Below are 25,258 nucleotides of genomic sequence, written 5' to 3' on the forward strand. Positions count from 1 at the left end.
CTTAGCCAGGGCCACCCCAGCAGGGAACTCTGCCCTAAACACAGCTTAGCCAGGGCCACCCCAGCAGGGAACCCTGTCCCAAACACAGCTTAGCCAGGGCTACCCCAGCAGGGAACTCTGTCCCAAACACAGCTAGGTACCTTAGCCAGGGCTAGCCCAGCAGGGAACTCTGCCCTAAATCACAGATTGACAAATTTTAATAGAAGCCATTGGGTTTGCCGACTTCATCCTCTAAGGCTTTCCACTGGACTTCCGACATCTATGAAGCTAAGTCTTGGGTTTCTTCATAGTGATTGTTTCTGCCCCATTGCTTGTAAGTACCAGCGTTTGATAAGCTCAGTTCCACGAACATGGTCAGTGTTTGTGGTTTAAAATGTAAAACTTTAGACGTACACATACTAAGTTGATTTTGTCTCCTCCAGCCCCCTCATTTTTAGAGGATAAAGTTCAGGCTTTGAAAACGTCTCACACTTCCCAGACACGTCCCTCCACCAGCTGTCTCTCCTGTCTGCCGTCCCATCATCTTATCTGTTGATTAAGTAAATGTTGGTGGATGGAAGGTCAGGGTCTGAGTAGATTTAGCCGTGAAGGATTTTTCCCTGGACATTTCTCATGCCCTTCTGCCTTTGTGTGACCATGTAATGAGTATAAACTTGAATGATTTTTTTTTTTTAAGTTTCCAGGGAAAAAACAAGATTGTTAAAGCTACCACATGGGTTTCTGCACTTGGGTGAAATAGTCAACACCTTGAGATTTGTAGGGTTCTCATAGGCTGTCAGGACGCCGACACAGATCAGCAGGTTGAGAGCAGCTGGGTTACAGCTGTGGAGACGGAAGGACATTTTAGGCATGAGGAACCAAAATTGAAGCTGACTGACAGTCGAAGGAAGCAGAAGGACAGAGATACAGGATGTGGGAAAGTCCCATTTCAGAGACAGAAAAGTCAGGGTGTTAGGACCAATGAAAGTGATGATGTGCACAGCGGAGTTTATATGAAAGAGGTTTATTAGATGGAGATGAAGAGAGAGAAAAGGAGAGAGCGAGACATAATGGGGGAAGAGGGGGTTCTCTGACAGAGAAAGGGGAGAGGGCAAGAGACAGACAAAGTGGTGGGTTGATCCTTTTAAAGACTTAACCACGCCTGCCAGGTGTGGCTACCTGGCTACACCTGATGACACCTGATGACATCATAGGTTGCTAGGCAACCAAGAAGCGTGCTGCCTAAATACTAACATTCCTCCCTTTTTCTATAATTAAAAAATGAGGAGCTTCGGCTGCTTCTCATGTAAGACAAGCTAAAGTATATAAATTTAGGTTCATTGGAAGCAGCTCTTGGTTGCCATGCAAGGGGTTAAATGAGAGAGAAAAAATAATAGCAACAAAATGACCAGATTACATGGTCAGGAGGAGGAGGGAAAGCCCCTGCCCTGGAAAGTTTAGGGTAGAGGATTGCCAGCCACACAAGGGAGCAGGTAGTGACTTAAGAATGCTGAGAGAACCTGCAGCTTCTTGTCCTGGTCCTGACACACCATTCTAGACTTTTGTTAATAATAAGTGAATAACAGGCATAGATTCTCTTCTGGCTACTTCCTGCTGACACTGTGGGCCACTGTAGGGAGGTCAAAAGCCTGAAATGCTGGCCAAGTCCAGGAAGAACAGGCTGTTTTGATGCTGTCCAGGGTCTGTAAGAACATCCATGGCTGGGAGGGAAAGTGCAGGTCTGATGGAAGTCTGTGAGGTCAGACTGGAACACTGTGGTAGTTGCTTTGGAGCTGTCGTGGATGTAGGAAACATCTGGGCCTGGCAGGATGCCGAAACATATACATGCATATATATATATCTCCAGAGGTTAAAATTAAGTAGGTTATGGGGAAATTTCTCTAGGTGTACATTTAAAACTTTCGGGAGAGCGAACAGAGGTGGAAAGTTTGGATCAAAGAGACTTGAACATGGGAACCTCCATTTACCTGAAGGAACTAACATTTACCCAATCACTGGCAGTAATTAAGGCTTTGCTTTGGATTTGTCATCTAAGGACTGAGGCCAAGTTTGGTTACAGAAGTGTGTGTACGTTTAGAGGCTCTTAAAGGGGGCACTAGGTGTAGAAATCTGAAATTCTCCAGAAGACATTCCAGAGGAGAATCTGGAGCAACAGATGAATGGAATATTCCCATTGGGAGGGTAGGAGTCAGTGACCTGCCAGAGGTATCCCACAGGCAAGGTTTGGCTCAGTAGAGTATGGTCCTACCTAATCCAACAACTCTTCAGCGTTGGCCAGAGACCAAGGACACAGCTGCCTGTAGGAGACATGGTTTACCTAGTGCTAGGATTTTCATAGATGAGCGTGAGACAGGGAAAAACCATGCACATAGAAGGCAAAAAAATCTCTTCCACAGGGAAGAGGAAGTCCTAAATGGAGCAGCAAAAAGGGTCAACTGTGGCCAGTGAAGACTGTGGTTGGGGTTCCTCTGTCTCAAATGGTACTAGGAAGTTGCCAGACACTCAACAGTCAATTTTCCCCCACCAAGAGAGGTGTTTGTGCTGACCAGTGAGGGGTTTGTGCAGTCCAGCTGGTGTTGCATGTAAGAGGTAGCAATCAAGTAGCAGGAAAGGGGAGGAGTCCCACCCTCTGAGATAGGCAATAGGAACAGTACTTATCTGGAGCCCAGTTGACCTGAGAGGTGGATTCAGGTGGATTTCCTGCAGCCTACAAGAATTACTTTTAAGTTTTACGAAGGAGATAAAGCTTTAGACATGTTGGCATCACCATTGTAATCTGCACTGAAATGCACATTGCAGAAAAGGCAGTGGACATGCGCATTTGTGTTAACAGCTGAGAGAGAGCGGAACAGTTTTCCTAAATTAATACATGCTGTTTCTCCTGCCACGACTGTCTATGATCCAGAGTCACCACTAGGCTTTCTGGCTAATAGGTTTGCTATAATTCAAGTGTAATTTTAAAATTGCTTCATACTGTTCTTCTATATTGTTGGTTTTAAAACTCATAACTCAGGGGTTACTATGTACAAGTTTTTACCAGTACTCTAAATTAAGATGTTTTAATTTTAGAGGTATTTATTTATTTATGTTAAAATTTGGTCGCTGTGCTATACCTTTATTGTCAAAAGGTTAAAATATGCTTGGTCTTATTTTCTAAAAATGGTATTATTATTAATATATAGTATAGCCTTAGATTTTTATAAGCTATAAACTTTTTATATACTAAATCATACAGAAAACTGTTATGCTCTCTCTCAGCTCTTGCCCTCTCCTCTCTTGCCCGCTCCCCTTTCTCTGTCGGGCACCCTCATTTTCCCCCTATTATGTCTCGCTCTCTACTTCTCTCTCTCTCTTCATCTCCATCTAATAAACCTCTTTCATATAAAATCTGCTGTGCGCATCATCATTTATTTGGTCCTAACATAGGGGGTGGGAGTTGCATCAAGCTAGGAGAAAAAGAATGAGAGAGAATGAACTTGAGAACAGAAATAAATCAGTCCCAGGCTGAGAATGAAAGTCACATGGCATACCAGAAGTAACAGAGACGTAGTGGCGTAGTGTGTGGGGTGCAGAGTTGCCCAAAGCCTGGCTGCCGTCAGGAGAGGAGACAGATTAGGAAGAGCCAGCGGCAGAGGTCCTTCACGAGAGGGGTCAGAGCCACCTGCATATTCGTCATCGGAAGCTGGCGCTGCGCTTCATGTGGAGGCTGCCGCCTCAGCATGGTGAGAGCTTCATGTGTCAGGCCTGGCCCTGTACCTACGCAGAACATGAACCCACAGCCAGGCTCCATTTGCCTGGGAACCAGTGGAAGCACAGGTATTGGAGCTGTTCAGCCCCCACAACCTTGAAGTCTCAGAACATCCGCAGAGCAGTGGACATCAAAGTCAAGACAGACTCCTGCTGGGTCAGCTGTCTTAGTAGACAAGAGTAGAAAACATAGACGCAGGAGCCAGCTGTAGCGTGAAGGAGAAGGCACACCTGACACACAAGCAAGGAAGGAAGACTTCAAAGGAGACTGAGACTGTTCACACTGATTTTGATGGATCTGAGCTGGAGAGAACAGGTGTATGCAAAGCGAAAGAGCAGATGTTCAAACAGAGTGACCAGAGGCTGAAAACAGCTCAAGAGAGGAAGTGAGGAAGCAATGGATGTGGAAATGGCTGGGGTCCTAGGGAGGGCTTTTTAAAACCTCCTCCAACTAAGACTTTGGGAAAGCAGCAGTTTGCAGAGCTTTGAGGGCACACCACATAGCTACGTGAAGGAAAGCCAGCTTGGGAGAGGGAAAGGACCAGCTGAGTAAGGGAGGGAATGCTGAGCGCGTTGGCCTTGGGATGTGTCTGAATCCATACAGGCCTCTGTTAGAAGTCAGAGCGGGGGACATCCTCCAGTTTGGATTCCAGTGGTGTGTGTAACTGATGGCACAGCTCTGCTTCTTTCATTTAGTGACACGGGAAATTGTTCCCCGGTCAGCATGTGCTGTTTTGCTTATGGAGTTAATTTTTCAACTAGTTTCCCTGGAGAAAGTAGCAACTTTCACCGTGTTGGGCCCTTTGGGTCCTTAGGAGCAAGGAGTGTGTAGCTTGGTTTAGGCTGGGAAGTTGGATTTGGTTTCTTGGCCAGGTGTGATCACTCCTGTACCGAGGTGCACATGGTTACAAGATAGCCAGCTGTCCATCAGAAGGAGCCAGTAGCTGTGCGTGGAACCAGGCTCTGCTGTTTGCCTAAGAAGGTGGGAGCTGATGAGCTTGCAGATCTGCGTTGGCCTCTGCACGGCCTGGCCACCAAGCTGTGCTTCCTCTTTCCCTTACTCTAATCATCTTACACAGTTATTTTGGTGCCCTCAGACTTTCCGTTTTTGTTGTTGAAGCTTTTCATTGCAGGGACATAGTTCTGCTTTTCCACTGTGACATCCCTCTGGGCCCTTCCTATGGTCAGATTTACAGGAAGCAAATGATGCTTCTTGTAAGAGTCTTCTCTGATCTACATAAAGCTATTAATACGTCACAAAGGGAAATTCTTCAGCTTTGATTCTGCAGTGTCGTGCTGCGAATCTCCTCACTGTTCAGCGGTGCATCCTGACCTCTGACCTGCCTGTCTCTGGATCTCTTCTGTCTCTTCTGGTCTGGCTGTTTCACAGTTTGTTTCCTGCCCATCCCTTCTCTGCTTGGGATTTCTTTTGAAACAGTTAATGTCCTCCATCACATTTCTCGCTCTTCCGTGCATTCATCACATGCTAGGTTCCATCCTGCCTTCTGCCTTGCTCCTGTCTGAGTCGCAGGTGACTCTTACCGGAAGGAAAATGTATGTGGAGAGAGCTGGGCACCATGCCTCACAACCCCGGAAATCCAGAACTCAGGAGGCTGAGGCAGGAGGACATGCTGGCCTAAGCTCCAGCATGAGGCTCTGTCTCAAAACACAGATAACAAAATAAAGGAAGTAAATCAAGAAACCTTAGATGCGTTGTGGCCAGGAAGATGTGTTCAGCAGAAAAGGAGAGGAAAACAGAAATAGTGGTCACTTTAATTAGTTACATGAAAGTCTTCTCAAAATAAAAGCTTTAAATTTTTTCATTAGCATTTTCCTGAATCAATAAAAGGCCTTTGAAAATGTTAACTTTAATGTCTGTATAATTAGGCATCATTTGACTGTACTGTAATTTATTTAATCACTCCTTATTTTTAAGCCTTTAGGTTCCTAATATATTTGCTATGATAAATAGCAGAGGAGAGCTGTGATGAGCTGGAGTGTCTGGAGTGCAGCTGTCAGTGCACAGATTCTTTGACCAGATAGATCTATGTGTGAGATATGAGTGGGCATTTCATTTTCAGTCACCTCCTCTGCAGCACTTCTCAGCCTCCCTAGTGCTGTGACCTTTTAGTACAGTTCCTCATGTGGTGGTGACCCCAATCATAAGGTTATGCCATTATTACTTCTTATCTGTAATTTTGCTACTGCTATGAATCATGGAAATATCTCCATTTCTCAATAGTAATAGGTGACCCCACCAAGAGGGTCAGGAGCCACAGGTTAAGAACCGTTGCTTTAGGGCGATTCTAACGTGGACTGTCTGTCTGTGAATTCTTTGTGTCGTTCATCATGTGCTTTTCTCCTGTGAGTTACTTGAAGGTATATTCATCCATCATCAGGTCTTCTTTGTCTTACACAGTTTTGATTAAGGATCATAACCATTCATCTATCTCATGCTAATTATACCCATTTTCCAGTTCATTGGCCTTTTAGTGTTTTAATGTCCTTTCTGTCCATCTCCTTAAAGCTACCAAATACTCCCCCAGGCTTCTTCAAAGTTCAGCTTTTGTTTTTAATCATTCAGCATCTCACTATCATCATGCATAGATGAGAAGATGCTTTTCTTGATTATTTATCTTTTAAGATGGTCTCACTACGTTGCCCAGGCTGGTTTGGAGCTTGCATCAATCCTCCTGCCTCAGCTTTCCAAGTGCTAGGATCATGTGTGTACACCACCTTGCCAAGCCAAGGTGGTAGGCTCCGGCTCGAATTCATCCCAGAAGGCACATTCTGAGGTTTGATCCAGGGTCTGTGGGAGCTCATGCAGGAGAAGACATAAGGGCCTGAATCCAGACCAGCCTCGGGGCTCACATGTGTGGTGTGTGTGAGCCATCTGGAGCAGGGCAGGCCTGGGTGGTCTGACCCTCCTCCCTGGAGCAGAAGCTGGCTGCACCTCCACCAGCTTGCCGGTTGCGGTCATGGGCCTGGTGTTCTCCTCCTTCAAGCACTTCAGAAGAACCCTGGATGTTAAGTTTTTAAATTGTGAAATCTAATCTTTGAAAGTTGGCAAGTCATTTAAGAAATGTGAAGGCACAGAGCAGGCTAGCCAAGCTGAGAGCAGCCAGGAGCCATTCTTAGCATGGGTGCAGCCAGGACCCGAGTCCTCACTGTGAGGGTGGAGCGAAGCTGTCCAGCTCCCGGGTGCCTCAGCACACTGTCACAATGTAGTGGCGACAGCTCAGCTGCAGGGCAGTTTACGCTCTGACTAAGAACAGTGCAGGAGAGACCAACAGGACAATTCTCAGACGTGGTATCAGCCATGCAGTGATGGGGAATGGGGTGTGGGAAGGCTGGGATGGCTGGAAGCTGGACATCTGGAGTGTGTCCGTGATGCCAAAGCTAGGCCTAAGGGAAGAAACTGAAAGCACATGAAGTGGAGGGGACCCTTACAAGGTACAGTTCAGTGGCTTCTGAACGGCATGAGCCCACTGTGTCTACAGGGAAAACAAGATTCATGTAGTTGGTCTACCCCAACCATCTACTGACACTTGAATGTCAGTGAATTGAGTTCATTTGGGGTTTATTCATCACAAGGCAGTAGTTCTTGATCACCTGGATGTCAGGCATCATAAATCAGGAAACCCCCAAGGAAGGGAATTCTGGAAGGAGAGGGAGATAGAGAAACTTCCACAATTTAAAGATGCTGTGTTGAAATGGGAAAAGTGCAAGACTTTGGTACCCGAGAGTCAGAAGTGAGGGAAGAGGGCGGCTGAGGTACAGAGGCGGGTGGCTGAGGTGCAGAGGCCGCTTCCCTGAGAAGGCAGCTTGGCATTGCTCTCAGGACTCTGCCTGGAAATCTCCACTGTGCCCACTTATGCCCTATGTGGCAAAGTGGACATTTTTGTAACATAATTACCAGACCTAGGCACCTAAGAAATGCCATGCCCATAGGTGAGTGGCTAAAGAGCAAGGAGGTGACAAGAGAGTGATATGCTCCCAGGCTTGGGCTTGCTGGTCTATGTATAATAACTAAAACCCAAACAAAGAAAGTGTTTCTCTTATCATGGTCACTGGTCGGGATTATTGGACATTCCTGTCATCAAGGCTGTAACGCCCTTGAATGCTGATGCAATGCCTTCCCTTTTCTTTCCTATTCCCACTCCAAGTGTGGTGCCTAGCATGCAGTGTCTGGCCCCGGAGAGTTCCGAGGCTAGTCCTCACACAGGCATGTGTGTGATGGTGAAGATGATCGATAGTGTCCCGCACTGGGCAGTCAGGGTTCTTACGCATCTGGCACTATTTTCACTTTGTAGACCATTCTCTGCCAATCTTTCCACTTAGTTCTGTGTAGACAAAGCTCTGTACTGTCTTCCCTCTTGCTGAGCACTTTTCTTATTTGTGCCAATGACATCATCCTCTCTTGAGCCAATGGCCTATCACCTCCTGCAGTTAGTTCTCTTTACTATTCTGGAATTTGCCTCCCCTACCACCTGGATAAATTAGAAGCAACTGTTTTTTCATTGGTGCATTTGTTATGTTCGCCCAAACCACGTCGTTACGTTTGTGCTCGATTGTGCTCTGATAAGCAGTGTTTCCCGCGGGCTGGTGTGTTGAACACTGGGTCAGATCCTGTTTGGGGAGGCCTTCTGGGAAGTAGATCTGAGAGGGGTGGACTTGGAGATTTTACAGCCCTCCCGCTTCCTGTCCTGTGTCTGTGTCCTGATCCATCTGGATGTGAGCAAGCACCCTCATGCCTGCCGCTGTGCAAGCTGCTCCAGCCAGCACGCCTCCCGTGCTCACTGTGCACACTCAAACCAGGGGCCAGACTAAGTCCTTCCTCGCTTGCTTCCTACCTGGCAGGAGTTTGGTTGGCCACAACATTAAAGCAAAGTAGCTAATAAACACAAGGATGATACTGGAGTCACTTCCAGTTATTCTCTCCATATTAAATTGTTTATGCATGTTTGAGTTTTTATTCATATGCAATTGTTTATGCATGTTTGTTATTCATACTAAATTGTTTATCTGTATTCAGTTGTCTGTGCCTATTTAATTATGCACACTCAGCTGTTCATGCATGTCTAATTGTTTATGTACATTGCCTTGGATATTTAATTAATGGCAAACGCACAAATATGGGTACTCATGAGTTGTCTTTTATTTTTCCTAAAAACTTTCCAAAAAGATAAAATAATAATAATAAAATGGCCCGGACACGTTAGATTTAAACCCTTTTACTAAGCACCAGATACCAGTCACTGAGTACCTGAGCGTCCAGGTCACAGCTGTTGTGTCGCTTCTGGATTCAGGGTCAGCAGAGGCGACAAAAACACCACGGAGCAGGTGGAAGGAAGGTGCTCTGATTTTGAGCTGGGTGAAAGGGTTGAGACACCACGCTCAGGAGGAGCAGTTACGCTGTGCGGAGTGTCCGCGTGAAGGAAACGGCACCCTGGCGTTTGCTGTCCTGCTGGTCCCGCTGAACTCCAGATTCAGCAAGAGAAGTGTCTCAAAAATAACCTGGGGTGGGCAGTGGGGTAAGACACCTGGGGACCATCCCTGGGACCCACAGGTGCAACACACATGTACACAGGGTGTATACATACCCACAGGCACATGGGCTTATACCCTCCGAGCACAAAAGCCATTAGGAGAGCTGAAGGGGGATCATAGTGTCACATTGGTGTTTCCCTCCAAAAGGAAGACGCCAGCATTGGTAGCGGATCTCAGCCTCCTGGATCGCTTGGCATTGCAAGGGCACAGTCCTTTTCTTAACTCTGGCGAGGGGCGGGGTCAGGAGACAGTAGGAGGGGCTTTGCTTCTTCATGAACGCGATTCTTTGTCATGCTGACATTTTCTAGATCTCTGATGGTCTTCTTTAAGTCACTCTCCCCTTAAAATTCCACAATCGCTTGAGCTTAAGGCCTATGCATATAAATTGCTCTAAATGCCCTGAGACCAGAGGAAGTGTGTACATCTCACAGACTGCCGGAAGCGTCTCCCTGGAGCTCTCCTCTTCCTGTGTCTGCCTTCCTATGCTAATGTGTAGTAATCAGCATTGCTTCATTTACTTTATGTGCAGAAGCAGAAAGATGGGTTTGTAATTGGTTACCTAACTTCCATCTCTGATGCCTCTGAAGGGTGTTAACTAACTTACTGTCGCTGTCGCTCTGTCTCTATTATCATTACTTGTGGGAGTGGAGAACACAGCTGGGTTTTTCGACCTACGGAAGCACATGGAGCCCCGCTGATCTCAGCAGAAAAGTGCAAATAGCTTGCCGTTACCCCCTCCCTTGGTGTGTTCGCTCTGTGCTCTGTGGGAGTTTCCACTTCCTCTGAGTTCAGCTCTCCCATGCGGCAAATCACCGGGAGCCCTGTGTGCAGGGACCCGTGAGGACCCAGAAGCGTCTTTGGACATTGTATTTTAAAGAATGTGTTGGTCTAACTGACCAGCTGCACACTTCTGTGTTTGCATTCACCTTATCTGCTCACAGCAGGGATCTGCGGTTAAAGGAGGAACGCCTGTGTGTGACCCGGCTCTTAAGAGCTCGGAAGCCTTGGAAGGGGAATGATCTAGGTGTTCCGAAAGCTGTGCCTGGCACACTTCCATTTGCCAGTACTAGCTTGCAGGAAACCAGGAGTTAAAATAGCGCGCTGCTCTATATGGTGCTTGGTGAGGTGCCACCGTCGGCTTCCGGCTTCGTTCAGGCTCCTGGCACCATCAGTTATCCCGGGCTGAGGACAGGCTCTGTGCGTAAAGCCATTTTCTTCCTGTGGTGGTCTGAATGAGACGTCCCCATACGTCTTGATCCCCAGTTGGTGGCTGCTGGTGGGGGCATGCATTAGGAGACACAGCCTTGCTGGGGAGGGTATGCCGTGGGGGAGGGGCAGGCGGTGGGTTTGAAAGGATCCGTTCAAGTTAGTGAGCTCAGTGTCCTGCTCATGGTTCAGGATGTGAATGCTCAGCCTGCGTTCCAGCTGCTCCCTGGGCCCCTCGTCAGGAACCCTAAGGCCAAATAAACCCCCGTCTCTGTGAGTTACCCTCATCACTGTGTTTGATCACCCACCCAACAGAAAACTAACTAGGGAGGCAGGAATGGGAGGACCGGAGCCTGCTGGCCAGCCTATCCGGCAGAAGCAATGAGCTGTGGGGTCAGTGGGAGGGCCATCTCCAAAAACATGCTCAACAGCAGCGGAGAAGGAGACCTGGCATACACCTCTGGCCTCCACACACGTGTGTACACACACAGGCAGACACATACCCACGTGCCCCCCACGTGCACAGAAAGTGAGTATAACTAAGCTTGAGGATTGGTCAGGACTGTAGGTAGGAAGGACCACGGGCGCAGACTACTTACCTCAATGTGACCTGGCACCGATCTCAACGAAACTCTTACCCAGAGTGCTTTGCATTTACTGAGATGACACGCAATTATTGGAACATTAATGGTTTCCTAAAATGCTAAATGTATCAAAAAGAAAAAAAAGGACATCTGCTTGAGAAAACGCCCACCTTTCCTAAGCAAGTCTTTCCTGGTTACTGTTATATGTGCAGTAGTTATATTCTGCATTATTAAGCATCTATTTAAAGACAAGAGCACACTTCATTAGTAAACACGTAAGTGAAGGGAAGAAAATCAAGCATCGTGTCAAAGCACCCGTGATGTTTATGTATCTGTCTGTGTGTGTGAATCTGCACACAGCAGTGTTAGGAGTGTGTGTTTCTGCATGCCTGCATCTGCTTACTGCAGGGTTGTGTGTGTGTGTGTGTGTGTGTGTGTTCAGCTGTATGTGCCTATGCTGTTCGCTGATTGGCTTCTTGTAGCTCAGGCATAAAGGAGTGTGGTTTACAGCCGCACAGCTCACTTCCTGTCCTGAAGACTCGCTATGGAAGTGAGGCTGAGGTGCAGGACCGAGTCCAGCTGGCATTTTCTCTGTTCGTAGAGCCAGAGCTAGAATTTTAAAGAAATGTCTGAAAATAGCATTGTCTGGTGTAATGCCCAAGAAAGCAGGGTGGGCATCGAGCCTTATTAACCAGCAGTGAGCTTGCTCGGCCTGTTCTTTTGTGTCTGTTGGTCCGTGTGGATTTCAGAATTACCTAAAGGGACACAGAAAAGCACTGGACCCACTGCAATAAAACAGCACTGAGCGCTGGACAGTAAACTGTTAAAGAGAGCAAACCCTTCACAGAAAAAGACCCGTTCACACCACAACCAAGAGACTGCCTGAGATTATACACTAGGGGAAAATTGTGGAAAGCCCTTGCTTAAGATTTTTCTTATCAACAGAAGAGGCCCCATTTTAGAGATAGAAAATTAATTATTTCAAGGGACGTTGTCCAGCTGTCCGTCTGTAACATATATGCACATACACGGGTGTGTTTGAGCCTTGCCATCTGCTTGAGGCCTGGAGAGCAGGTGCTGGTTGGTGCCACTCTGTGGGGATTTCCCAGTGCCGGCTAGGAAACAGTTTAGGGTTCTGAGGCTGCTGTGCACTGCACACGGCGCCAGCACATCCGGCGCAGAAGCAGCCTGGACATCAGGTAAACAAGCCAGTCCGGCTCTGTTACCAAATGAAACTCCATTTTACGAAGCAGGTGGCGGGGCCGATACTCCCCAGGAGGGCTGTTGGCCAAACGCTGCTGTGCGTGGTTTTAGGATCGTCGTAATCGCCCATGCCCCGTATTTGAAGGAGCCTCGTATAATGGGCTGGGCCTGCAAGGCAGCTCAGCAAGAAGGCTCCTGCCCCCAAGCCCGATGACCTGAGTGAGTCCAGTTCCAGGGCTCCACGTGGTGTAAGGAGAGAACCAACTCCCACAGGTTGTCCTCTGACCTCCACACGCTGTGACATGTGTCCCGCCTCCCACAAATAAAGAAGTATAAAAAAAATGAAATAAAGGACAAAAACAGGCCATTTACTCTTGCAGTTGCTTTTATCGTTCTGTCTTTCAGCTTTTACTCTTGACTCAGGCTCTCCTGTGGCCCGGGCTTGCCTGAAGTTGCTGTGAAGCTGAAGATGAATTTGAACCTCTGACCTTCCTGCCTTCGTCTAGAGTACTGACTGGGTTATAGCTGTGTGTTACTCTGCCCACCTAGATACATTTATAATTAAAGTATGAGTGTGCATGCGTGTGAGTGCAGGAGCATAGAGCTCATGGAGGCCAGAGGTATCAGATCTCTGAGCTGAACTTACAGGCAGTTGTGAATCACCCCACATGGGTGCTGCAAATGGCGCTCGGTCGTCTGTCAGATCACTGTGCACTCGTAACTGCTGAGCCACCTCTCCAGCTCATAGTCATACTTTTTAAATTCTGTTTTGTCGCTCTGGATTCTGGGAATGCTGTTACAGGATATTTGATCCCGTTGTGAACTCTGAGATTGTGGACTGTAAAACCCTGTTTCTTGTTTGGTGTGGTTCAGCCCTAGCACATACCTTTAATCCAAGAGCTTTCTGAACACAAGATTAATGAAGTTAACCCTAGGTCAAGAGGCGGGGCAAGAAACCAGTTGACAGAGATTAAAAGTAGGAGGGCCTTTGAATTGAAGGGTATTTAAGACAGCATGGAGAAGAAGGAGCTTTAGCTCTCTGACCTTTTGGGCTTTTTGGGCTTTGAGCTGGCCAGACTTTGGCCTTGGTTGGTTTTTGTTGTTGTTGTTTTTTTGGCCTTTTCCTCCAGGCTGTCAGCTGAGCTAGTGAGCCTTTTGGGAGTTTTTCATCGGGACCTTAGCTGGGTAGGAAGCTCAGCTGGGTGCTTTCTTTGCCTCTCTGAGCTTGCAGGTTTTTCCCGAGCATCTGGCTCCTGAGTCTATTGGTAAAATATATTGGGGTCTTCCTTTTCTAAAACAACCCAAGGCAGCCTCAGGAATTGGAGAGTTGCGGTGCATGCTCTGCCACTGAGCCGCTCTCCAGCCCGTCTCTCTGTATGTGACCCTAACACACACAGATAGTCGAGTACATTTTGTAAAAAGATTTGAAAGGAAAACGAGACATGACCACAAGCAGCTTGTGGAGGAAAAGGTTTGTTTTGCTTTCAGTTCTACACATAGCCCATCACTGCAGGAAGTCAGGGCAGGAGCTGAAACAGAGGTCATGGAGGAGTGCTGCTTACTGGTTTGTTTACCCTATTTTCTTGTACATCTGGACCACCTGCCTAGGGAAGGCACCTCCCACAGTGGACTGCCCCTCCCTCCCCTCCCCCTGCAATCACTAATTAAGAAAGTACACCACAAGCCAATCTGGTGGGGGCACTCCCTTAGCTGACGGCTCCATCTTCCAAAATGACTCTATCTGGTATCAACTCGACATAAAATGCTCCAGGTCAAGGACCTTATGAGTCCGAGGTGGTCTGATTTATATACATCTTGGACAGTGGCACTGTGGTAATAAGTGAGAGCCCCTGGCTCTAGAGCAGGGCAGGCAGGGTGTGCTACCCATCGGGTCAGAAGATGACCCAGTACAGTATGAACCCAGAGCGTGACTGAATCAGGCAGAGTGGCGGCAACAGGGCAGATCTGGGAGTGAAGGCACAGGACAAACTGAGGGTGTTTAGTGGGGCCAAAGCTGTTTCTTGCTTATGCCTCTGTGAGACCCCAGGGATGTGGACTTGGGGAACCGTCCAGAGCAAATGTGGGTACTCAGCTGGAGTCACCTCAGATTCCGGGCTCTGTCTGTGAGGCTGAGACCCACATCACTTTTTTACCACACACCCAGGGTACTTTTACTCAAGCTGTCCACAAACCACAGTGCTCTTAGACTCTTCCCTGAACTTCTGCCCATTTCAGCTTCCTCCTCTCAGTGTCTGACCACACTCAACTCTCTGCTCTTCCCCTTCACCCCTCTGAGGGCTTTTCCCTGCCCTGGTGTCACTCCAGCCTCAGAACTGCGTGTTTTCTCTCTGCCCCCCTCCCTTCCTCTTCTCAGAAGTTGAAGAACTTGACCTCCTTTATCAAGTAGGTATTTATCTGCTGAAAAAAAAAGAGATAAGCAGAAAGTGACACTGGAAGGAATGGAGGAAGACATGTCTCTCTGCTTCCATTCATGTACTCCTTGGCCCCATAGAGTAGCATAAGACTCTGCAGCCTTAGGTGACCGTCAGAGCCCAGGTGGCGGGGTGGGCAGCATCAGGCTCAGAGCACGTGCAGTCTAGGCTTATAGTCTTCCCCTTGGCCCTTCCTGGCTTCCCCTTCAGGACCTGTCATTTCCCGGAGGCAGGAACCTGTGTGTGCCGAGAAGGAAGGGAAACTGTGACTTGTTCTGAAGCCGCGCAGCCTCTTTCCATTGCTAAGTTCCCACTGGGAGAGTGCTGGAGAAAGTGAGGACAAGGCTTGGATAGCTCCTAGGGAAAGAGCTGGCTGCTGGCAGATGGCATTTTCGGGGCCGGAGGAATAGGATGGAGTGAAGATCTTGGCTCTAGCCCAGGGGTGCTGGGGAACTAATGGGCCATTGGGATGAGGGAGTGTAAGAAGCCGACTCCAAACTTCATCCTCGGGAAGAGAAGCTAGGCTTGGGCACGAGTGTACAGACACGTGCAAATGGCCTCGGAGACTGCGCTAGACGCATTCCCTGGAGAAGCAGCTGGAATGAAGGGAGTAGGTCAAGAGTAAAGGCTCAGGGTGATTTCAGAGGTTGAAGGAGGCTAAAGGTGGGCGGGGGGTGAGGGCAGAAGCCCCCAGGAGTGTCTGGAGTGAGAGCTCCGAGAGAATGGCATAGAGAGGGCACAGACTCCACAGGAAGGCCGGCGATGGCCTGAAGTACCCAGTGGGGAAGGGCACGACTGGCCCTGGCTTGTGGCGTGCCATGATGAGCTTAGCTGATGAGTTTGGCTGGCTGGTGTCCACCCTGGACCATAATGAGCAGAGGAGCTGAGGTGTCACGCCATGAAGAGCAGGGGACTCAGTTGAGCAGTGATGAAGCGGCTCGGCCCTGGCCTCTGGCGAGCCCTACCCTGAGCAGAAGGCAAGGAGACTCTCAGATCCAAGTCTTCCTTGTTGTCCCCGCTGTCCCCTGCCCTGTCTGGGGTCAAGGTGGCTGCAGACTACGGCTTCTCTTGTTTTGTCATCATCGTGAGCATTTTGCAGCAGCTCGTCAGGAAATGGTGTGTGTGTGTCGTGTGCACGAGCATTCCAGCACTATTCCCTTTAAAGTGTCTACACCCACGGCTCCTTGAGCCTCCTCACACTGTTCCTTAGGCCAGGGGCGTTACCAAAGAGCAGAGCCAGTGCGCTCACTAGACACACTCCCGTGTCCAGTGTGCAAGAGCAGACCTCTGACCTTGCCACGGTCCCAGTGAGTCCCCACTCCGGTGCTCGCTCTGCAGCTCTCTTCAGTGAGGCATGCTCTGGACTCTAGTGAGTGTGCTAATTAGATGTCAGTGGGCTTGGGAGTCACAGCAAGACCTTTCCACTCAGATGTTTGAGACAAAGCAGGAAGGAGAGCAACATGGCCGCCCAGGGCCTCATTAGAGCAGCAAAGGGCCCGGACTCACCCAGGGTTCACAAGCTAAGTGGGTGCAGCAAGAGGACCCACAGACGAGCTCAAGAGGAATAAAGAGCTGTGTGCATGGAGTTTTCACAGAGCAGCGTCTCTGCGTGGTGTGCAAGCTTTCCTTGTACGTTTCTCTGTCAACCCCCTTTATTGACCCTGTCACTCATTCCAGGAGTTCCTCTTTGCTTGTTTTCAGCCAGAGTTGCTCACTCCCACCTCCTTAACACCTCATTTAGGCACACATGTCCACAGTGTACCGTGCTTCAGGATACGGGTGGGGCCAGGCAGCCAGGCCCTTCCTGCCTTGTCCTCCGGGACCTGACATTTCCCGTTCCTGTAGGCGGTAGACCTGAAGTCCTGGAGAGGAAGGCAGCTCTTGCATTCCTCCTCCGCCTGCCCCTAGGTCACTCTGGGCCTGTCCCTCGGAGGATGGCATGCTCTGTAAGCAGTCAGCCAAGGAGAAACCCGTGTGCTCCTGGACCCGCCCACATCCCTGACCAGAGAGCCAGCCACCCCACCACCCGCTCTCCCCTCCAGTGGCTCTGGGTTCTGTCTCCTCCTTAGTCCCTTTCCAGCCCACTCTCCCCAGAGAAGTCAAGGGGCCATTTACTGGTGGTGCTTGTCTTTTCGCTCAGCCCAGAGCTCTGGCTAGCAAGGTTTGTACTCCCTAGCCTGGCTTTGGACACCCATGGGTTGTGCTCATAGTACCCTCCTGTTGTGTTTACTTGCTTAGTTTCCTTACTTTCTCCCAGTGTCTCACTGGCTGTCATAGCAATTCTCTGAGGTTGTATCAACACGATGCTTTCAGTAACTTTGCTGGCAGAGAACAGAGTTGAAGTACGAAGGGGCTAGAGCATTTAACCCTGGGTTCCTCAGAGCTAACTGGGCGCTCCAGTCACACACACACATACACACACATGCACACACACACACACACACACACACACACACACACACACACACCGCCGTCCCGTCATCCCACAGCTCTTCCTGAGCCACATGCTCAGGCGTCTGCAGCATCCATCTGTCACAACTGCTTGCTCCTCATCACCATGGTCTCTGTGGATACTAGCCCTGGTGCTTTGTTCTTCCTGCTTCTGTTCACATGTGGATCCCAAGTATCCGGGATCCGGTAGCCACAGCACACGCTAAATCACACCCCTGGACTCGCCCTGGACTCAGCACCTTCTATGCTCCACTTAGCAAAAGCCATTTGTTTCCTAAGTGTTTTAGAGACAGACTGAGTAGCCCAGTCCGCCTCAGACGCCCAACCGTTCTCACCTTCCCAGCCTCCCGTGTGCTAGGATCGCAGCCATGTGTTGCCACAGATCGGACCTTACGTGGCCTTGAAAGCCCTGTTGCATCACCTGGCGTCCCTTCCCAAGCCTTGGGTTCTTTCCACCTCAGTCTCTCTGCTCAAGATTCCGGGGTGTGCTCTGAAACCACGTCCTGTAACCCTGGTTTATGTCTTTGAATTGTTACTATTCCTTTTTTTTTTTTTTTTTTTTAAGCTTTTGGAGAAATGGTCTCTGATGGTTTGATTTTAAATGGCGCCTCTGCTTCTGTCTCCTCTGCTCTCTTCTGTTCTTGCTGTGTTTACGGCTTCTGCCCAATAGCAAGTTCCCTGAAGGCAGAAGCTCTTTTGCCTTTTCACCCTTCAGACCCTAATGTCAGAGGTAACTTGCTCACACCAGAGGCCAAAGACTCTGGAGTGCAGAAGCAAGGCTGGGTAAGCATGAATTCACTGCACAGTAGCTTACTTTTAAGGAGACCTTTAAAACTGATCGGAATAAGAGGATTTTTACATTCTCATATGAATACTTTATGGATCTTATAATGTTAATAGTCATGTTTCATGTATGGCTAATTCATGACCTCATATGTCACAACAAAGATTTATACTACAGGTCACAAGGTACTTTGTCCAACGTACTTGTCCAAAGTACCTGTGTGCTTGTGTTCAATAATCTATAAAATCTATATGGCTTACTGTCATCTTTACTGGCTATCATTTTTAACAAGGATGGATGCATTTTTTCTGAATGAGTTTGTCTAAGTTTTCTCTGCCTTCCCTTCCTTTTTGCCCTGCTCTCTCTGCTCTTGTTTGCAAGCTGGGACACCCGCCTTCCAAATGATCCCAGTGACTGAGCAAGGGCCTCTGTTGACTTCTAGCTCTCTTTCCAGTTCTGTTCCTGTGTCCTGAGTTCTTCCTTAGAGCTCAGTTCACCTTGCCTGGCTTGCCGATTTGCTGGGTGGGACTTTTTGAAATGCAGAGATTTAAGCAGTAATCCCCTCCTTGTTGTATTAATGTTTACTTTTAATTTATCTTTTAGTTGAGCAGCAGTTATTCCTAAGCAGCTGTATAACCAAATCACCACACAGAGAGTAGGATTTATTTTAATTAACCTACAGCACAATGCTGGCCAATAGTTACTCCATCCTAAACCTCCAAGCCCGCATAGTTTCCTACCATTCAGATTTCACCCATTATACTTGCTTTTAGTCATGTCTTAGGTCCGGTCCCATCTCTCCACGTGGTTCCAAGACCTCTCCTGCAGATTCTCCCCTATCCTCTCCTGCTTCCTTCCTCTTCCTCCCACTCCGGACCAGGATGTCCCACCTTATCCTCTCCATTGCTCCACATTGTGGCTGGTTGTTTTAATTGACAATATAGAGAACAAATGGTGGCATGTTTACACAAACTTGAGACAGATGGTGTTGTAAGCATCACAGTGCAATGTCCGATTGAAGCCAGATAGTAGGGTAGATAAATCAGTATTTGAGCGAACAAGGGTAAATTGTATACATTCCAAAAGAACATTATACCAACACTTCCTTTACAAATCACTGCAGGGACACAGGGGTACAGCTGACCTTTCTGTTTGCTCCCCAGTTAAACAAGAGGCGGTGGTGGCCTCGTGGCCCTAGTCTGGTGTAGCTCAGAAGAAGAAAGCTAGAGAAATATTCCTGGAGCGAGTGCTTCTCTCTCAGCTCCTTGGGCTCCACCCTGATTTTACATCTGGCTAAACTGTGTACCTCACGTGTCTTTCTGAGCCCACTTGTGGGTTTGTGGGCCTGCTGTGGGACTCGCCACTATAATTTCCAGCCTTTAATTAAGAGTTTGCAGTGACTTTGTCAAGACCATGAACACCTGACTTAACTCTTCCAGGAGGAGGTCTGCTTGATAAGAGCTGGATGGTAAGCTGGGTTCTTCCCTGAGCGAGAGAGTTTGCTCAGGCACCTAGGGAGTAACAGGATTGACAATCTTCCAGAAATTCTCTCTGGTGTGTTTGTCAGTGCCACTGCAAAGTGGTCAGCCTTAAAAAGGTCAAGTGACGTGAATGTGTTAGCACAAAAGGTCAGCAGGACCTGATAGTCACTCAGTGCGGAGGAGCCTGCTCCCCAGCCATGTCCTTACTGTCCCTAGCCAAGCGAAAGGCTTGCTCTGATAAGTTGACATCTCCCACTCCTTCCAAAGGCAGCCTTTTCACCCACCTCTTGAGTCCTGGCCCTGAAGAAACACAGAAATTACTAGAAACAGAGAAAGAATCAAATGCTTTTAGCGAGAGAAACTTCTTTTTAGCAAGAGAAGCATCTTTCCTGGTTTCTGTTGGCGTACTTTCCAAAACTATTTTATTTATGCTTCTTAGGACTCTGCCTCTCTTCTCCGCCCCAATCCCTTCCAACACTAGGTAGGAGAGAGAGACTGTTAGTAGGGAGAGGGCGGAGTTCTCTTGGCTGCTTCCTGCTGGTGAGGGTTGTAGGGTACCTTGGAGCCAGTCCAATCTGTTTCAGGAGCTCTCCAAATTCTCCTTGTCTCACTGCATCAGCAGCAACCTCTTCTTCTGCAGAGCCCCCTTTCTCTCTCTGGGCTCTGGCATTTCTTCTCTCTCCAGTGTCCCCAGAATTAATCTATCTGCAGCTGGCAAAGAGCTCCTCTCAGAGCCAGCACAAGGCAAATAGTCTGAGGCTGCGGACCATCTGAATCAGTCCCACACCTGGGATTAAAACAAAAACCATGCTTACAATAACGTAAGTGAGTTTTTAAAGACAATAATACTTTTCAATACAAGTTTCTTTATCATTGTAAAGAGTTACTGTTTGATTCTAGAAATAGGAATCAAAATACTTTCTAAGATTTACATAGAATATGTCAATTCATCATTTTCTAAAAAGTAGTCTTTTGGAAAGTTAGACATGTGGGTCATTTTAAAGTTGAATTGCCAAATAATGAAACAAAATTATGCTATGTAGTCACCTGGCAACCATTGTCCAACAGCCCGTCTGGCAAATACAAGCATCCATTGTGTGCCGGACACACGTTTGGCTGTGACGGGTATAGCAGGTAATAACCCGAAAGGGCTACCTTTCTAGAGCTCATGTTCTGGATGAGCTGCACTAACAGCTGTGTCAGCCTCTGGGTAATGATGGGGAAATCTCCCTGTGGTCTGTCCCTATTTCCCAGGCCGTGTTTGAGCAACCTTGAGGAGGAGGACCATGGGGGTGGGCGTGGCTCCCCCACTTCTTTCTGGATGGTGGCCTCTCTTGTCTGGTTCTGAAGAAAACACATCACTTCCTGTGTAGAAAGAAGGGAACCCAGAAGTTATATCCCTACCTCTCCTCAGTTACCTCAGAAGATGCAAGATAGAGGGCACACGTCTGTGTCCTAAACGCCACAGAACAACAGCAGAAACCCTGGCTGTGCCCCACCGGGACTGCCGAGGTAACGGCACCCGTGTTTGGGATAAGCCCGCTTAATGTGCAGAATTCGTTTCTTTCCCTGCCTTCTCGTCCTAAAATATTTTGAGTGTTTCCATAGGGCAAATTTAGGATATTTTTGAAGGATACTGAAGAAGGATATTGTGTTTTTCATGTAATTTTAGTCATTCAGACAATAGTGATTTATGTTTTTATACCAATGCCCCAGAACATTAAACTTTAACTTTAATTTTTCTAATGATGAAAAATTTAAAACATTAAGAATTTATCAGTAAAGTGACAGATTTTATAAAATTTTGAGTAAATGGCTTCTGAGAGTTTGGAGTCAGAGAAACTTTTGTGACCTGTAAGGAAGGAAGGAAGGAAGGAAGGAAGGAAGGAAGGAAGGAAGGAAGGGAGGGAGGAAGGAAGGGAGGGAGGGAAAGAACAGGTGTATGAGAGGAAGTTGTAGAGGAATGCTTGTTAGGAGGTGATTCTGTTCATCTTTTCAGACTGTAAAAATGATTTTATTATTGAATCAGTGTCAACTGTGTATTACATACAGTCTAGAAAACTTTTTTAAGATAGTTATTGTGTCAATGGTGTTGGAGGAGTTTTAGCCGCTTTAATACGGGAATCTTCCCCTGAGAGCACTGTGGTGAGAAGTAGGCCGTGGACGAGGACTGGGTGCCAAGTGTTTTCTTAAACACATCTCACATGTCTGACCCCAGTCCCAATCCCCTTTTGAAAAGGTGTTCAGCTCACCTGTTATTAAAGATCTTCGTGGGTTTACATTTTCTCCTGTGTTTGAAAGGGACAACTCCTTAGAAAAGTTTATTCGATTAGCAGAGCTCTAAGAACCATAGTGGATTTATTTAAATATTCGATACATAAAACAAAGAATGTTTTTCAAACCCGTGGTAAAGAGCCTGCAGAGCAGCCAGTCCGGTGGTCCCAGACTGTATGCCCGAGTTCTGGAAGCAAGAGATGGGAGGCTGGCCTCGAGTCCAGGCCGGCCGTGTGGTGTGGTGAGCTAGCCTAGGCTGGGTCGTATCTGAATGGAGGGAAGAAACTGAGTGAAGTGTAGCTAAACCTAATAGTGGGGAGAAGCCATAGAGGAGCTTTTGGCACTTTGGGGTCCCCTCCACCAACCCTGCTGTGGTGAGGATGTAAAGAAAACACTGTTTCTCTCTGTGGTCCAGTTTTGATCAAAAATACGTTCTAGACAATACAATAACGGTTTTGGACTAGAGAGCAGGTATGATTAGATTGTAAGGAAGAAGGTGACCTCTCTTTTCTGACCCCCATTTGGGCTGCTGGTGAGATGTGGGACCTTTTCCTTCCCAGCTCTCCTTGCCCCTCACTCACCTCTGCTGTTCTCGCCCCTCCCTTTGGAAAACTGCCATTTTCTTCCTGAGGAAAGGATCCTTAGCACTCCTGTGTCTTGCTCAACCTCAGACACGTGCTGGAAGCTGCCACCTGGGTTCTGAAGGCAAGTGGGGAGGCCACAGCCCTCTCTCAGGGAATGCTCTCCCAGCTGGAGGAATGGGCTCTTTCCTCAGCATCTGGATAACTCTCGCTGAGAGGCAGAGCTCAGCTGCCTCTGCCTCCCCCGGGCCCCCCCCCCCCGCCCCTGACAGAGCAGCAATTTGGGCCCCACCATCCACCATTCTGGAGGGAGAGCAGCTTCTGTGGGCAGTGGTGGGTGAGCTCTGGCCAGGTCCTCTCAATCCATGGTTTCCTTTTCAAAACATAAGGATGGTAAAGAGTTCGTTTGGTCTTGCACAGGGAAGTTCCTTCACAGCCCGAGTTTGTGCGGCCTTTCTCAGGCTCCCTTAAAGCAAACTCAGCAGTTCACAGCAGCCTCTAGGTTCTTGTGGCCAGATGTCCTGATCAGCGAGTCTCAGAGCCAGGCTCCAGGGGAAGGCTGGGAGCATCCCAGCTGGAAGAGCACCCCGGCTGGGGGAGCATCCGGGCTGGGCCCCTCCCAGTTTCTCCTGCTCTCTTGCCATGTTTACCAGCCTAGCCCCACACCAGAGCCACTCACCCAGAGCACTGGGCACTCTAGGAACCTGTCTGAGCCCGTGGTTTCCCCTTATTTGAGGAACCTAATTCATGGATTAGGGTCGGCACTTATGTACCAGGGGTAAGATATCAATGGGATTTTTTGATCTGCCATGTTTAGTCCTAAATTATGGGCTCAGCAAAAGTGTGATATTCTTCAAAGATCCACTGGCAGTTGTATATGTTTATAAAGTTTATGCACATATATGATGATGTACACGGCCCCACTTGATTACATGTACAAAGTCTGAATTAAAATGAGACCGAGCTCATTGATTCAGGGTTAGGATTCAAATGGTCCTTTGGTTTGGTTTGGGCACGTTCAGCTCAGCTAAGACTCTGAACTCCACACATGGGCGTTGAGCATGGCTTTTTCTGTGCCCACTCACGGGACTCGGCTCCCACAGGTCCCGCCCTTGGCACACAGAGTAACACCCTCCACTGTCTCCTTCCCCCTGTGGACTTTTGAGCCGTTCTTTGAGACTCGTCACATATGCTTCTTGTGTGATTCTCTTTCTGCTGCAAACCCAGCGTGAATCCTCACACTTGTGCCACAGAGGAGCTGCTGTTCTAGCCGTTCCTGGCTGGCAGTTTGCTTAGGAGGATGGTGGACGCCCTGTGTCTCTCTGCAGCCACAGTGGTTAGACCTGGGTTCTGCCTGTAACGGCGCCAGGGAGACCACGTCTTCCGAAGACAGAGGGCTTCCATATCTTACAGAGCAGAGGGGTTTCCTCATCTCATTACGTCTTCTGCTGCGTTGCCCTGCTTCAGGTGAGAATAACGTTTGCTGTAAAAGCGTCGTCGCAAAGGCAGTCGTGTGACCTCTTACCTCAGCTCACCCTTTGATCTGGGGAAAGCCAATATATGTGCCACAGTTTTACTGATTAATAATAGTTGAACATACACTGAAAAAAAATCTATAAATTAGAAGTACTGAGGTGTGATTAGCATAGAAGCATGCTGGTACAATTTCTGGCTTTCTTTTTGTTCAATCCTAACTTGAGGTCAAATTAAATGAACATTAAAAGCTTTAACGGTAGGAAGATAAATGCGAAACAAACATTTTTGTGCCATAATCACTGTTACTGGAGTTAGCAACTTTCTGGTTTGACTTTATTCCCCAACTTTTGATTTAAAACAATATACAACATTCTTCAAGACTCTGCTGATGGTATGTGTGTTTAAGGTCTGTGTTATACTGTATTTGAGTATGCATACATATATCTTCGGTGTTAATTTCTACTTTTTACTTTTTGAATCCTATGTGAATGGGTGCACGTCTCTCCATGTGCCCAGCCCGTGCCCCAGCTGTGGCCAGGAGAGTGTGGATGCCCCAGGACTGGAGTCACAGATGGTTGTGAGCTTCCCTGTGGGTGCTGGGAGCTGAGTCCAGGGCTCTGGAAATAGAACATGATGAATTGAGGGTTCTGGAAAGCCGAGAAGAGGAAGAGAAGGTTTGACTCACAGGAAAGGGCTGAAGGAAACAGGAGAACTAGCTGATTAATTGATACTCGGTTACCTTAGCCTCGTTTTTGGTAAGGATTGAAGCTGAGAGAACTTTATTGTTAATGCTGACTGGCACCGGCCTTGGTGAGAGCTTGGCCTGTTGGCACTGCCAATCTGTTGGAAGTCCAGATCGCTCAGCTCAGCCTGGTGGCCTGGAACTTCCGTATGGTATAGCTGAGACTGCCCTGCTGGTGAGCAGGGAGGCAGCCTCTTCCAGGGCCTGTGGTGACTTCTCATTTTGCTCCTTAGTTGTTGCTCTTGCCCAGAGCTCTGGAAAACTGATGCCCGTCCCTTGGTTTCCGTTACAGCGACACTGAAAGCTCGGGGTTGCTGAAAGCCAAGTGTTGGCTTCTTCCCTAAGGCATATCTGTATTTTATGGTAATAATTAATTGGCATTCCTAATCTCTCAGGTGCCACACAACTTCGGACTTGCGTTAAACAGATTTACAACACTGTGATGAAATAGCTGAGGCAGACAACTATGAGGAGGAAATGTTTGATTCACTGTTTCGGGGTTTTTCGCCCGTGGCTTTAATGCACAACATCACGGCCTTAGGGCGGGTGAGGAGAGGTTGTGGCAGCGCGGAGCTGCCCATTGTGTCTTCTAGGGAGCAGAAAAGAGGAAGAACGGAGAGGCCCCGGGAGGTCAGTGTGCTGTAGGGACACAGGCAGTGAGCCAGCTTACTCCCGTACCTCTGCCCCCTGGGGGTCGCACAGCGCCCACTAGCATCTGCTGCACGGCTCAGGCGCGAAGCGAGGCGT

The 25,258-nt window shown here is 48.2% G+C and overlaps 1 protein-coding gene across 1 annotated transcript in view; it reads left to right on the forward strand.

Moving 5' to 3' along the window:
* Itpr2 (inositol 1,4,5-trisphosphate receptor type 2) overlaps window positions 1-25,258 on the forward strand; it is a gene marked incomplete at its 3' end in the record, with an annotated part of 262,276 nt that overhangs the window by 203,191 nt on the left and 33,827 nt on the right.

The sequence above is a fragment of the Psammomys obesus genome, unplaced genomic scaffold (genome assembly GCF_907164565.1).
Source record: "Psammomys obesus unplaced genomic scaffold, mPsaObe1.curated_primary_1811, whole genome shotgun sequence".
NCBI classification, from domain to species: domain Eukaryota; kingdom Metazoa; phylum Chordata; class Mammalia; order Rodentia; family Muridae; genus Psammomys; species Psammomys obesus.